The following is a 14,733-nucleotide window of genomic DNA, read 5'->3' as shown; positions in this document are numbered from 1 at the left end:
TTCTGGTAATTAATTGGAGATAAGAGTCTCGTGGACTTTTCTCCTGGGCCTGACTTCAAACCTCAATCTTCAACTATCAGTATAGGCATGAACTAATGATGCCCAGCAGAGTTCTTAATTCTTTTTTTAATCTAGTATATGAAAAATGGTACTAGGTCTCAAACTTAGGACCCAGAGCTACAGCTCCCCTTACAGCTTTTTGGTGGTTAATTGGAGATAAGTGTGTCACAGACTTTACTGCCAGAGCTGGCTTCAAACTTTGATCCTCAGATCTCAGCCTCCTGAGTAGCTTTTCCAGTTCATAAACATGATGAATGGGTTCTCATGCACTTACATGACATGTGCCTCCCTCATGTGCCCTTGTTATGACATGAGCATGTTACCTGTCTGGCGTTAAAAAGAAAAATGGATTACAGATGTGAGACATCAGTGCTCCTATAGCTTCCTATAGCTTTTAACATTTTCCGTTTGGCTTTCTTAAGATTTATCCTCTCAAACTTTAATACCCATTTAATACCAAATCTGTGTTCTTTTTAATAATAATATAAGAAATGCCTAACCAGGCAAATGTTTTTTCTTGCCATACTGAAAACTATAACTCTAATCACACTATGGTAGGGTTTGTTGTTGGTGGTGGTGGTGGAGATAGTGGTCACGGGGCTTGAACTCAGTACCTGGGCACTGTCCCTGAACTCTTTTTTGCTCAAGTCTCGTGCTCTACCACTTTGAGCCACAGGTCCACTTCTGGTTTTTGAGTGGTTGATTGGAGATAAGAGTCTCACAGGGACTTTTCTACCTGGGATGGCTTTGAAGCACAATCCTCAGATCTTGGCTCCCTGAGTAGCTAGGGTTACAGGTGTGAACCACTGGCACCCAGTGGTAGGGTTTTTTTGTTTTGTTTTTGGTGCTGGTCCTGGGGCTTGAACTCAGGCCTAGATGCTTTCTCTGAGCTTTTGTGTTCAAGACTAGTGTTCTAGTAGTTGAGCCACAGTTCCGTTTCTGGCTTTTGGGGTGTTTAACTGGAGATATGAATCCCACAAATTTTCCTGCCCAGGCTGGCTTTGAACCTCTATCCTCAGATCTTAGCCTCCTGAATAGCTAGGATTACAGGCGTGAGCCACCAGCACCCAGCCATGGTGTTTTCTTTCTCTTCTCTGTGGTCCTGCTATCACCCCTAGGTAAGTGCTGACTGCCAGCATCCCCTAGGGCACCTTGGGCAGGGTGGCACAGGACTGGGGTCTCTTGGGAATTGCTCTCACAACTCTGCCCCCAAGAGGCCCAGCAGGCAGGAGGTAGCCTGCAGAACAGCCGTTTCCAATCTCACAAGCAACAGAGCTAATGGGCTGTAGGTGATGAGCAGTGGACATGGTGTCCAGGGATGGCAGAGTGGGTCTCAGCAGGCTTACAGTGGCTGAGAGAGCTGCCGGTGCTGCGGGAGCCTCAGAACTCATCCCGTGTCACCTGGGCTGCCCTTGGCTCCCAGCACCTGGCAAGAGGAGCCATTGCTAGGAAGAAAGAGGACTATGGGCTTCCAGGTCCCACCCCACTCAGAGCCCTAGGACAGCTCTGGACAGGACAGGACAGGAAGGCCCAGCCCTCAGGGGTGGCGAAGCTCAGTCAGTTTACTCTACAGCCTTGCACAGATAGCACTCGCAAGGCTGGAAAACAGCCTCTGAGCTGTGCGTTCTGGACACGTTCTGGGAAAACCAATCCAAGGACCATCAGCAAATGGGGGGGGGGGTGCACAAGCTGTACATTATACAGTGTGACCGAAGTCCAGGTAGGAACTCAAATTGTTTCCTCCTGTGAAACAAAGGAAAGAAACCCTCCTCTTCAGGGCTCACGGATGATTAAGTGAACAACCAACATATATGGGAGCGCCCAGCACAGTGCCTGCCTCATGACAGGGCACAGTGGAATCTCCAGGAACAGGCTCTGAGAGGAGAATGCCAGGGCAGTGATCAATTTGCCCCAGCAACCCATGCCCCCAAGCATCAGGAAACAAGACACTGAAGGGAAGCAATTTGGAGGGAATCTACACAGGGGCCAGGAGGGGGCAGTGTGGAGCACAGCCATCAGCCACCCACTGGGGCCTGGGGTGCTTGAATCTGCTCTTCCCCTGGCCAGCCGGAAAGAGCTGCAGGTGCACAGGTGGGATGGAGGGGCTGGGCTACAGGTGAGCCCTGGATCCAGGTAGGCTCAGGGCTCACTCCCAACTCTGCATACATCCTGCCTGGTGTTGATGAGTAAGGAAGTTATGCTCTTCACACATCCCTTTCTTCATTTCAAAATCGCAGATGCCTGGAGTAGGAGAGAGGCTGCCGTGAGAGAAAAGTGCCTGTTACATCTTCCCATTATGGCCAATACATCTTGGCTTTTTTTTTTTTTTTTTTTTGCCAGTCCTGGGCCATGGACTCAGGGCTTGAGAACTGTCCCTGGCTTCCTTTTTGCTCAAGGTTAGCACTCTGTCACTTGAGCCACAGCGCCACTTCTGGCCATTTTATATAAATGTGGTGCTGGGGAATTGAACCCAGGGCTTCCTGTATACGAGACAAGCTCTCTTGCCACTAGACCATATTCCCAGCCCCACATTTTGGCTTTTTTGAGAACTCAGAAAACCATAGATAAGGCAAAGCGGCAGGCCCAAGCATGTGACATTGGCAAACAGGAGCTGGTCCGCAGGCTGGGAGTTGGTCTGCAGGAAGACATGGGTCATGGGCTGGCCTGGCACTCTGGCTGCTGAGCTGTTCATCTCCAGCACCACCCCACATCCTGTCCCTGCCAGCTTCCTCTCTCTCTCTCTCTCTCTCTCTCTCTCTCTCTCTCCCTCCTACCATTTCTGCCAGTCCTGGGGCTTGAATTCAGGGCCTAAGTGTTGTCTCTGAGCTTTTTGCTCAAGGCTAGCACTCTGCCACTTGAGCCACAGCGCCACTTATGACTTTTTCTGAGTATGTGTTACTGTGAAATTGAACCCAGAACTTCATGCATGCTAGGCAAGCACTCTACCAGTAAGCCACATTCCCCAGCCCCTCCTCTCTCTTTCTCTCTCTCTTCCTTCCTTCCTTTTCTGTTCTTTCTTTCATTCTAGTGCTGGTACTGAAGCATAAACTCAGAAACTCACCCTCTCTCGTGCTATTTTTTTCCCCACTCAAGGCTAGTGGCTCTATCATTTGAGCCATACCTCCACTTCCAGCTTTTTGCTGGTTAATTGGAGATAGGAATCTCAAAGACTCTTCTACCCAGGCTGACTTCAACTCTAGATCCTAAGCTCTCAGCCTCTTGAATTGCTTGGCTTACAGATGTGAGCCACTGGCTCCAGGCTTCTCAGGCATTCTTATCCTGTCACAGCATGCCTGCTGGGGTCACCTGACTCACTGTGCAAGATTAGGGAGGCCTTGGCAGTGGGGAGCAGCCACCAGAAAGCAGCAATATTTTCAGGGGGTGGGGGGGTGGGAGGAGAAATGGAGGACTCCAATCAATCAGATGCTTGGCTCTGGTCAGAAAAACATAAGCAGCACCAAGTCCTTGCTGTGCTGTGCATTCCTTGCTGTTGGGGATGTTAGTCAGTATGGCATCGCCAGTCCCAGCACGTGTTTATGTTCAGAGATCCATCAGCAGCCTGTACTTTATTGATTGAGCAATAAACTGTCATCTGTGATCACCATTATGTGTCAGACACTGGGCTGGGGCCTGCTCAGCCATCCATCAGCTCTTGCAGGCCTCCGGCCTCCATCTTCCTGCATGTCTCACCTTGGACACTCTCAGAAAAAATGATTCTCAAAAGGCATCCATGTACACAGAAATGGAGGAGACAAAGAGTGAACAAAGGCAGCAGTGTACTCACTAGACACTGTTGAAAATGAACTGTGTAACTTGTGGATAGGGACAAGAGGGAAAAACTAGGAGAGAGCAAAAGAAGGGGTGACATTGTCCCCCAAAAAGTACTCACTACCTGACTTATGTAACTGTAACCCCTCTGTACATCACCTTTATAATAACATTTAAAAGTGATGTCCATGTAGTAGGGCAGCAGTGGCTCACACCTGCAATCCTAGCTACTCAGGAGGCTGAGAGCTGAGGATCAGAGTTGAAAGCCAGCCGGGGACAGACAAATCCGAGAGTCTCTTATCTCCAATTAACCAGCAAAGGGCCGAAAGTGGAGGTTTGACTCAAGAAGTAGGGCAAAAATGCCAAGTGAGAGTGAGAGGCTCTGGATTGGAAGCATGGCTCAATTGGTAGAACACTAACCAATAAGTGAAAGCATCGGGTTCTGGGTTGAAAGAGAGAGGGTCAGGGAGGGAGGGAAGGAGGGAGAGAGGGAAGGAGGGAAGGAAGGAAAGAAGGAAGAAAGAAAAGAGAGTAAGAGGCTCTGAGTTCAAGCCTTAGTACCAATGTGCGTGTACACACACACACACACAGTCCATGTGCTAGGTGAGGATGTGGCTCAGGAGTAGAATGCTTGTTGATCAGGTGAACGGCTTGGCTTCTACCTCAGCACACGGAAGAGGGAAAAAAATCCATATACTAATCCTGGAACCTGAGAAGTTTCTTTTAGGTGGTGATTCCATCTTGGGTGATTAAGGATTCTGAGATTCAGCAATTATCCCAGCCTCTGGGGCTAGGCACCTACAGTTGCCTACATCCTTTCAAGAGGAAGGCAGGGGCTATAGGGATGCTGGCCTAGGAGTGCATGCCACATGGCCAGGAACCAAGGAGGGCTGTGGCCAGCAGAAACTGGATGATTGGGGCAGCTTCTCCTGTGCAGCCACCGGTGGGCAAGGCCCCAGACACCTTGATTTCTGCCCAGTGCTACTGATTCCCCGCCTTTGGCCTCCAGAACCAGAGGATACATTTCTGTTGCTTGTGATAGCTTGTTGGTTTGCAGTGCTTGGAAACATCCCAGTGCCTTGCACGCTAGGCAAGTACTGTACCACTGAGTCAAATCCCCAGCCCGACAAACACACTTTTAACCTCTGGCCTGTTTTAACAAAGCTGTCATGTGTATTACTCACATATTCGGTGAAAGTCATTTCCACCTAGAATATATGCTCTGTGTTAGACAGGGCAGGATTTTCAGCCCTTGATGTTCACTGGGTTAGCAGGGCCCCCACAGTGAATGTGCAAATGACTAAAGAATGGATGGAGGGCTGGGAATATGGCCTAGTGGCAAGAGCGCTTGCCTTGTATACATGAAGCCCTGGGTTCGATTCCCCAGCACCACATATATAGAAAACAGCCAGAAGTGGCGCTGTGGCTCAAGTGGCAGAGTGCTAGCCTTGAGCAAAAAGAAGCCAGGGACAGTGCTCAGGCCCTGAGTCCAAGGCCCAGGACTGGCAAAAACAAAAAACAATAAACAAAAAACCAGAATCTTCTAACATAGTTTTCTTCAGGATCTTTGGTCTTATAGCCCATGCTCTAAGGGGGTACTGCAACATAACCTCAAAAACGTAGGTATAACCCCTTCTATAAGTAAAGATAATAATAAAAAAAAGGAATGGATGGAGCCAGGAGCCCATGGTTCTTGCTTGTCATCCTAGCTACTTTTGTTGAGATCAGAGGGTCAAGATTTGAAGCCAAGCCAGGCACCAGCGGCTCACACCTGCAATCCTAGCTACTCAGGAGGCTGAAATCTGAGGATAACAGTTCAAAGCCAGCTTTGGCAAGAAAGTCCATGAGACTCTTATCTCTAATTAACCACCAAATATGCCAGAAGTAGAGCTATGACTCAAGTGTTAGAGCACTAGCTTTGAGCAAAAAAGCTCAGAGACAGCACCCATGCACTGAGTTCAAGCCTCTGGGGGAAAAATAATTGAAGGCAATCCAAGAAGAAAAACCTGTGAGAGTCCATCTCCAAATAGGCAGCAGTGCTGGACTGGAGGTTTGGCCCAAGTGGTACAGTGCCAGCACTGAGAAAGAAGCTGAGCTAGAGAGCTCAACCACTGTCCAAGCCACAATACTGACAAAGGAAAACATAAAAGGATCAATACTTGGTCATTTTCAAAAGCGATAACTTAGGCTGGGAATATGGCCTAGTGCTAGAGTGCTTGCCTCAAAAGCGATAATTTTTATGTAAAAGCCAGGCATGGTAGTGTGAATCCGTAGTCCCAGCTACTCAGGAGAAAGAGGCAGGAAAATCAGTACAGGAGTTAAAAAATAAACAAACAAAACAACAAATATTTGTTCCTTTTTTTTTTGGTGAGAGGGTAGCTCAGTAGTAGAGAACTTGCCAGCACATATGAGACCCCAGGTCTGCAAGAAATAACAATAAATAAAATTAAATGTAGACTTAAGTATATGCTTAGAAAAAGGAAATTCCTAGGGAGGCTGGGAATGTGGCTTAGTGGTAGAGTGCTTGCCTAGCATGCATGAAGCCCTGGGCTCAACTTCTCATTACCACATAAACAGAAAAAGCCAGAAGTGGTGCTGTGGCTATAGAGGTACAGTGCTAGCCTTCAGCTAAAGAAGCCAGGAACAGTTATCAGGCCCTGAGTTCAAGCCCCAGGACAGAAGGAAAGAAAGAGAGAGAGAGAGAGAGAGAGAGAGAGAGAGAGAGAGAGAGGAAGGAAGGAAGGAAGGAAGGAAGGAAGGAAGGAAGGAAGGAAGGAAGGAAGGAAGGAAGGAAGGAAGGAAGGAAGGAAGGAAGAAAAGTCCTAGGAAATCCATGCCAATTCCTACTAGCTCTTACACCTTCCCATTCTACAGTAAACACCTTTGAGAGAGTATATATGTGGGTGGGTGCCAATAGTGAGGCTTGAACTCAAGACCTTATGCTCTTGCTTGGCACACACACACACACACACACACACACACACACACACACGCCATGTTCCTCAATCCACCCTTTAAAGGCGTGGGAGTCAGCCAACACCAGGCAAACAGTGCCACCTGGTGGAGGACAGGATGACTATAGGAATCACCACTTACTGATGGGAAATGGTTGCCAAGTGCCCAAGAAATTCAAGGCCAAAGCCAGAATTCTTTTCTTTGAATTCCTAACAGCGACTGAAGAGAGGCCCTAATATCACAGCTCAGAGAGCTGATCCTGCCTGGGTGCTTCTAATAGCCCAGGTGGGGGTAGGGGGTATCTTTTTTTTGCCAGTCCTGGGCCTTGGACTCAGGGCGTGAGCACTGTCCCTGGCTTCGTTTAGCTCAAGGCTAGCACTCTGCCACTTGAGCCACAGCGCCACTTCTGGCCATTTTCCGTATATGTGGTGCTGGGGAATCGAACCCAGGGCTTCAAGTATATGAGGCAAGCGCTCTTGCCACTAGGCCATATCCCCAGCTCGGGGGTATCTTTTAATAACAACACCCAGTCTCCTTTGCAGTATCCTACTTAGAGATCATTAAGCCTGGGCTCAGATACTTCCCAGGATGGGGAGCTCACTCACGGTGTTCATTTCAAAGTGCTTCCTCCTATCTCCTTGTAATATCCACGGTCTGCTCTTTTACCTGCTTCCAGGAAGAGCTTGCCTACCTCCTTTCCCCTTAGAATGAATCCCCTCAGGATGAAAAAGAGATGACACCTGTCTCCTGCAGGCTCAGCTGCCCGTCATTGCCCTTGGGATAGAGTATAGCAGCCATTTTCCACAAGGTCCCTCTGCCTGGGTCTCCCTGGCTCATTTGAGAGGTGATAACTGAGGGTGGAATATGAGGGTAAGGGACAAGTCCATGCTGCAGTCCAGCTGGTAGGTTCTTGCTCCAACACCTGCCATGCCTGGAATCTTCTCACTGTCAGGTTTCAGCTCAGATGCCACCTCTCTGTGCAGCCCTCTCTGACCACCCAGGGCTAAAGCCGCCACTGACAGACACAGCCAGGGATGTGATGATTCACCTGGCCCTTCGTTCCTCCCCAACACTCTATCCTGACCATGAACTTCTCTTGTCAGGGACTTTGTCTGCTGTGCTGGCTGCTGAGTGCAGGTCCCTTGGCACCACAGCTACCAATAGCAGATGGTCCATAAATGCTACATCTGTTTGTTTGACCCCCAACCAAGACACAGTGGGGCAGGGTAGGGCAGCATCTCCACTGGACTGTGTAGAAAAAGACTTCAAGCCAAGAATCAGAAGGTATTTGGTCCAACAATGTAGTGTGTGTGTGTGTGTGTGTGTGTGTGTGTGTGTGTGTGTGTCTGTTGGTTGAACTCAGAGCCTAGGTGGCTGTCCTTTAGCTTTTTTGCTCAAGGCTATTGCTATCTTCTTGAGCCACAACTCCACTTCCCTGGATTTTTTTTTTTTTTGCCAGTCCTGGGGCTTGAACTCAGGGCCTGGGCACTGTCCTTGAGCTCTTTTTGCTCAAGGCCAGCACTCTACCACTTGAGCCACAGCACCCTTTCGGGCTTTTCCTGTGTATGTGGTACTGAGGAATCAAACCCAGGGCTTCATGGATGCTAGGCAAGCACTCTACCATTAGGCCAAACTCCTTGCCCCTCCCTGGCTTTTGTTTATTTGTTTGTTGGCTAATTAGATTTAAGAATCTCACAGACTTTCATGCCTGGGCTGGCTTCAAACCAGTCCTCAGATCTCAACCTCTTGAGTAGCTAGGATTACAGGCATGAGCCTTGAAGTTTTTGGAGGAGAAGGAAGCATTGCCTGTCACAGGAATATATCACTTCCCACCCACTAGATACTGATGGTAAAAACTAGAAAATAAGAATTGCCAGGGGAGGGGGGCATTGCAGGGGGGACATGTCCATTGGGGGCCGCATGGACTCTCACGTTGGTTGTTCACAAAGCAAAATGCAGTTACCTCATGAAGCAGCTCCACTCCTGGGTATAAGCATGGATAGCATTTGTCCACACTAACGTTTGACATGACGGATCCTGGCGGCTTGGGGTGGGGGGCCAGGGCACCATCAATGGATACATCACTCAGCAGGAAGAAGGCATGCAGCCCCATCCCGGCTTGCGACATGGAGCAACCTTGAAAGCATTTTTTCCTAAGTGAAAATTCACACACAAAAGGTCGTGTATTGCGCTATTCCATTCACGCAAACCGCCCAGAAGAGGCAAATGCAGAGATGGAAAAAGGATTAGTAGTTGCCAGGAGCTGGGAGGTGGGGGCGGGGGAAGAAGGGGAGGGGGGGGGAGGTTCAGGCTTCCTTTCATTCTCAAACCTCCATAATGCTGGATGCACAGCACTGCGACTGTCTTAAAACCACTGACTCGTGCGCATTCAAATGGCAAATGTTGTGTTCGATGAGTCTCATCTCCATTAAGAAGGAAGAGAAGTGAGCACGGCCCTGCAGAGAAAGGGAGGAGGAGGAGCTGCTGAAGCCTGAAGCAGGGAGAGGTCTTCCTGGACTGGCAAACCCAGAGCAGCTGGAAAGAGAGGGCTGGTGTGTGGTTTGGTGCCAGGAGAGGGATTTAGAATCAGACCTGATGCCAACAAAGCAGCCATGGTGGGTCTGGATCAGGGGAAATGGAGTGGCAGGGTTTGGAGGCTGGGGACGGTCCAAGGACTTGGAGGACCAAGGGGCAGTGAGGTGGGGAGGAGAGTGGGCACAGGTGGCTCGAGCCTGAAATCTTAGCTATGGAGGAGGCTGAGAGATCTGAGAGTCACAGCTCAAAATCACCCCAGAAAGACACAAAGCCGAGAGTCCTCTTCCTTCTAATTAACCAGCAAAAGGCTGCTGGAGCCATGGCTTAAGTAGTAAAGCCCCAGCTCTGAGTGAAAGAGCTGAGTGAGAATGCAAGGCACTGAGTTCAAGCCTCAGGACCAACACTAAATAAATGAAGAGTTCCAGACACCCCTCCCCCTCCAGGGATTTTGGTTTTGATTGCTTGGAGGGAGCTGGAGAGCCTCAGCAGAACTGGAGGAGTCCTGCAAATGGGACAAGCTGAGGGGAGCAAAGTCCAGGCGAGAAGGATTGAGCAGAGAGGTGAGGAGGAGAAAAAAAAATGGCCCCAAAAGTATTGTCATCAGCTGAATCCTGCTCAATTCAAAATACGAGCTGCACTGGAAATGGAGGTGTGGTTAAAGTGCCAGCCTTGAGCCAAAAAAAAAAGAAAGCCAGATGAGAGCACAAGGCCCTGAGTTCAATCACACACACACACACACACACACACACACACACACACACACACAATGGAAAGAAATGCAAGTTGCAGCTCTTCTAATCAGCTCTCAGCTCAGCCCAGTGGCTTTTCTACTGGCTGTGAGACAGCAGAGCCAGATCCTTTTGGGAGGTACAAAAGGAGACAGGCAGACAGGCAGGCATTGTTCTTAGAGATTGCTTTTTCCCTTCCTTGCTTGCTTGCTGCTTCTGGGACTTGAACTCAGGGCCTGAGTGTTGTTTCTGCACTTTTGTGCTCCAGGCTGGGTCTCTACCACTGGAGCCACAGCTCCACTGCCATCATTTGGGTGTTTAATTGGAGATAAGAGTCTCAGAGACTTTCCTGCCCAGGCTAGCTTTGAACTGAGATCCTCAGATCTTAGCTTCCTGGGTAGCTGGGATTACAGGTGTAAGCCTCCAGGCTTTCTCCCCTCTTTGCCTCAGATGCATCTGCCCCCCAAGCAGAAGCATCAGTGCCCACGATTATGGATGGGGGTGAGGCAGTATTCTCCCCAGCAGTAACATGTGGCCTGGCTGAGAGATGTGGGTCTCTAGGGTTTTTTTGTTTTTGGGGGTTTTGTTTTGTTTTGTTTTGTTTTGTTTTTCCAGTCCTGGGCCTTGGACTCAGGGCCTGAGCACTGTCCCTGACACCTTTTTGCTCAAGGCTAGCACTCTGCTACTTGAGCCACAGCACCACTTCTGGCCATTTTCTATATATGTGGTGCTGGGGAATCGAACCGAGAGCTTCATGTATAAGAGGCAAGCACTCTTGCCACTAGGCCATATTCCTAGCCTAGTTGTGGGTCTCTAATGTGGCCTCTGCCCCATTCCTGCCACCCTAAGGCCAGAGTCCACAGGCAGTCCACATGGGGAGTGGGGTATCATCAAGTGAGGGACAGAGGAGATGGGTGGGACTGCCCACCATACAATGAACCTACTTCCAAGGGAAAACAAAACAAAAACAGTATTCCTCAGCCAGGTGCTTGTGGCTCATGCACCTGTAATCCTAGCTACTCACGAGGCTGAGATTTGAGGATGGCGGTTCGAAGCCCACCTGGGCAAGGAAGTCCATGAGACTCTTATCTCCAAGTAAACCACAGAATTGTTCTAAGTGTAGTTGTGGTTCAAGTGGTAGAGTGCCAGCCTCGAGTAGAAGAAGTCAAGTAAGAGTATGAGGCCCAGAAAGCTCAGCCTCAGTACCAGCTCCAAAAACAAACAGAAAAACATGCTTTGGAGGAAGATCAGGCCCTTCCTCTTCTGTCCAAATGAGATGACAGAACAGCTTGCCAGGGTACTGGACAATAGAATGGCTGCTGACTTGGATGAGTTGATGAGAACTGGATCAGGTGGGAATTGGGGGATTTGGGAGATTGGGAGGTGTTTCTCCAAATCCCTATGTTGAGGTTCTAACCCTCAGTATACTAGAGGGTTCCTACATTAGAAGACAGTGTTGTCTGGGAATGTGGATCAGTGGTAGAGTGCTTGCCTAGCATGCACAAAGCCCTGGGTTCGATTCCTCAGCACCACATAAACAGAAAAAGGCAGAAGTGGGGCTGTGGTTCAAGTGGTAGAGTACTAACCTTGAGCAAAAAGAGCTCAGAGACAGTTCAACCTCAGGACTGGCAAAAAAATAAATAAAGATTAGATGAAGAGCTGGACATTGGTGCCTCACACCTTTAATCCTAGCTACTCAAGAGGCTGAGAAATGAGGACCCTGTTTGAAGCCCACCAGGGCAGAAAAAGTCTGTGACATGCTTATCTCCACCCAACAAAAAAGGCAGAAGTAGAGCACCAACCTTGAGCAAAAAGCCAAGGAACAGTGGAAGGCCCTGAGTTCAAGCCCTAGAACCAGAAAGGAGAGAGAGAGAGGGAGAAAGAGAGAGAGAGAGAGAGGAAGGAAGGAAGGAAGGAAGGAAGGAAGGAAGGGAGGGAGGGAGGGAGGGAGGGAGGGAGGGAGGGAGGGAGGGAGGGAGGGAGGGAGGGAGGGAGGGAAGGGAAGAAGGGAGGGAAAGAAGGAGGGAGGGAGGGAGGGGGAGGAAGGGAAGGAGGAATCCTAAGAACAATGAGCTAATGGAATACAAAATAGAAGAAAGGCAAGAGGACAGAAGATCCATATTGAAAGCCCAGTATCACCCGAGTTCTCAAGTTCAACAGAGAAGATGGAAGGAGGAATTGCCAATCATTTCATTCAAAATGTTCCAGGACAGAGGACAAGGCTACACATTGAAAGTGTCACTGGAAACCAAGACAATGGATGAAAATAGATTCACATCAAAGCACAACATCCTGAGTATCAGGGACAAAGAAACTCCTTGGAGCTCCCAAAGAGGGGAATAAAGTAAATCTCATACAAAGGGTCAGGAGTCAGCCAGGAGCTGGTGGCTCACACTCGTAATCCTAGCTACCCAGGAGGCTGCAGTCTGAGGATCACAGTTCCAAGCCAGCTTAGACAGACACACCCAAGAGATTCTAATCTCCAGTGAACCACTAAAAAGCCAGAAGCAGAGATGTGACTCAACTGGAAGAGTGCTAGCCTTGAGCACAAAAGCTTAGGAACACACACACACATACACACACACACACACACACGAATCAAAGGTGGGTGTAGTGGTACATGTCTTTCTTTTTTTTTTAATTCTTCAGCTTTCTGCTGTTTATTTTTCATATTGCCAGTTGATCAGAAAGATTACACCATTTAATTCTACCTGTATGTATACAATAGTTTAGTTAGATTGGCCAGGTACATGTCTTTCATCTCAACTCTTGGGTATGGGGGCGGGGGGAGGTAGGAACATCATAGTTCTCACACCTGTTCCCACATGAGCTCATGGTAGGGCTTTCAGCTCGCCCATCTTTGTGCACCCTGAGCCCATTTGAGAGCCTTGCACTCAGTAGGTAAGAGCCTGGTGACAGCTGAATGAAACCAGACTCAAGCTGTCACTCCCATTCTGAAGGCTCTTCCTTCCATCTCCCTGAATCCAGACCCAGAAAATCTGGTCTTGAGGCCTAGCTCCATCATCCAGATGCTGGAGGCAAACTTCCTCTAGCCCATGGCCTCTCCACTATGCCATGCATCCAGGCCTGTCCCCCAGCCTTTGCACTTGCTGTCTTCTCTGCTTAAAGTGCTCTTGCCCATGACTGTCTCTTCTTCGTCCAGGCTCTCTCCATATCTGACTACCCTGACCACATGCACCTCCTTTTCAACGTCCATACCATATTCTATGCCTCCCTCTCTCCCTTTCTCTTATCTGGTGCTGGTACTCAGGGCTTGGGCACTATCCCTTAACATTTTCACTCAGGCTGCTGTTCTATCATCTGAACCATAGCTCCCCTTCTAACTTTCTGCTAGTTAATTGGAGATAAGAGTCTCATGAATTTCCTGCCCTGGCTGACTTCCAGCCAAAATCCTCAGATCCTCTGGAGTATCTAGGATTACAGGTGTGAGCCAGCAGCCAGTCAAGCGTCTCTCTCTCTCTCCTTTAAAAAAAAATGAGTGCTAGTCCTGGAACTTGAACTCAGGGCCTGGACATTTTCCCTTAATTTTTTCAGTCAAGGCATGCACTCTACCACTTGAGCCACAGATCCACTTCTGACTTTTTTGCTGGGAGATAAGAGTCTCAAGGACTTTCCTGCCTGGGCTGGCTTTCAAATCTTGATCCTCAGCTCTCAGCCTCCAGAGTAGCTAGAGCCAGTGGCACCAAACTTCTCTCTCTTTTTTAGATGGTTTCGGGGATGGAACTGGAGGCTTTGCACAAGCTAGGCAAGCATTTACTCTTGAGCTACACCCCAGCCCCTCTGCCCTCCTTTCCTGGTTCTTTCTCACAGCAACCACCCAGCGTCTCTTGGTTTGACTTACTGACTTGTGTATCATCTGTCTCCCGCCCAGTTCAAGATCCCTGAGGAACGAGCTATGTTGTGTTGGTGGCGGAACCCCAAAGCCTGGCACACGGGCAGACCTCAACAAATGTGTGGTAAGCAAATAACTGCTGGACTCATCAGAAGATGAAATGAAGTGTCATGTGTGATCGTCCATCAGCACTGTGATGACAGAGGAGGAAACAGGAAGGAGCCCACCCAGACCACGCATCCATCTCCAGGCAGCCCTCTCCCCACCCTGCCCCTGCGCTAGCCTCACACAACCCCACCAACATGCAGACCACACACCACAGCCACAGATTGATGCCTCCAGCACAGGCCGACCAGCTGTGCATGGGCAGGAATCCCATTCACACACCGGCGCCACCGGCACAACCTTGGCATAACTGGAAATCCTGTTCACACACAGGTGTGACCTAGCACACCTGGAAATTCTGCTCACACAGCCATGGCAAACACAGCCCCCAAGGCAGTGGCCCTGGCTGGGTGACTGATGGACCCAGGGTCCCCACAAGCCTGTGTTGTCATGACAACAGACAGCTCCCACATCCTGACTATGAGCACAGAAAGTCAGAGGGAAGGATGGGAGCCAGCTGTGTGTGGTGGAGTGGCCCCCCACAGTGGCCCCCAACCCTTCTGAGTGGTGTGTGGAACTTCTTTGGGGGGGGGGGTGCGTGTGCACACATGCATGCATGTGTGCCTGTGCCAGTCCTGAGGCTTGAACTCAGGACCTTGTGCTCTCACTTAGCTTTTTCCACTCAAGGCTGGTGCTGTTCCATTTGAGCCACTGTTCCATTTCTGGTTT

At 49.4% G+C, this 14,733-nt stretch overlaps 1 non-coding gene across 1 annotated transcript; it reads left to right on the top strand.

The window, feature by feature from the left end:
- Positions 1 to 287: 287 nt before the first annotated feature.
- On the top strand, positions 288 to 393 carry LOC125366619. Its single transcript, XR_007213912.1, has one exon. It is a non-coding gene; the product is annotated as a small nucleolar RNA U13 (small nucleolar RNA).
- Positions 394 to 14,733: the final 14,340 nt, after the last annotated feature.

This window comes from Perognathus longimembris, chromosome 17, assembly GCF_023159225.1.
Source record: "Perognathus longimembris pacificus isolate PPM17 chromosome 17, ASM2315922v1, whole genome shotgun sequence".
Lineage (NCBI taxonomy): Eukaryota > Metazoa > Chordata > Mammalia > Rodentia > Heteromyidae > Perognathus > Perognathus longimembris.
The sequence above is the reverse complement of the archived record's forward strand: the minus strand, read 5'-3'. Positions and strand labels throughout refer to the sequence as shown.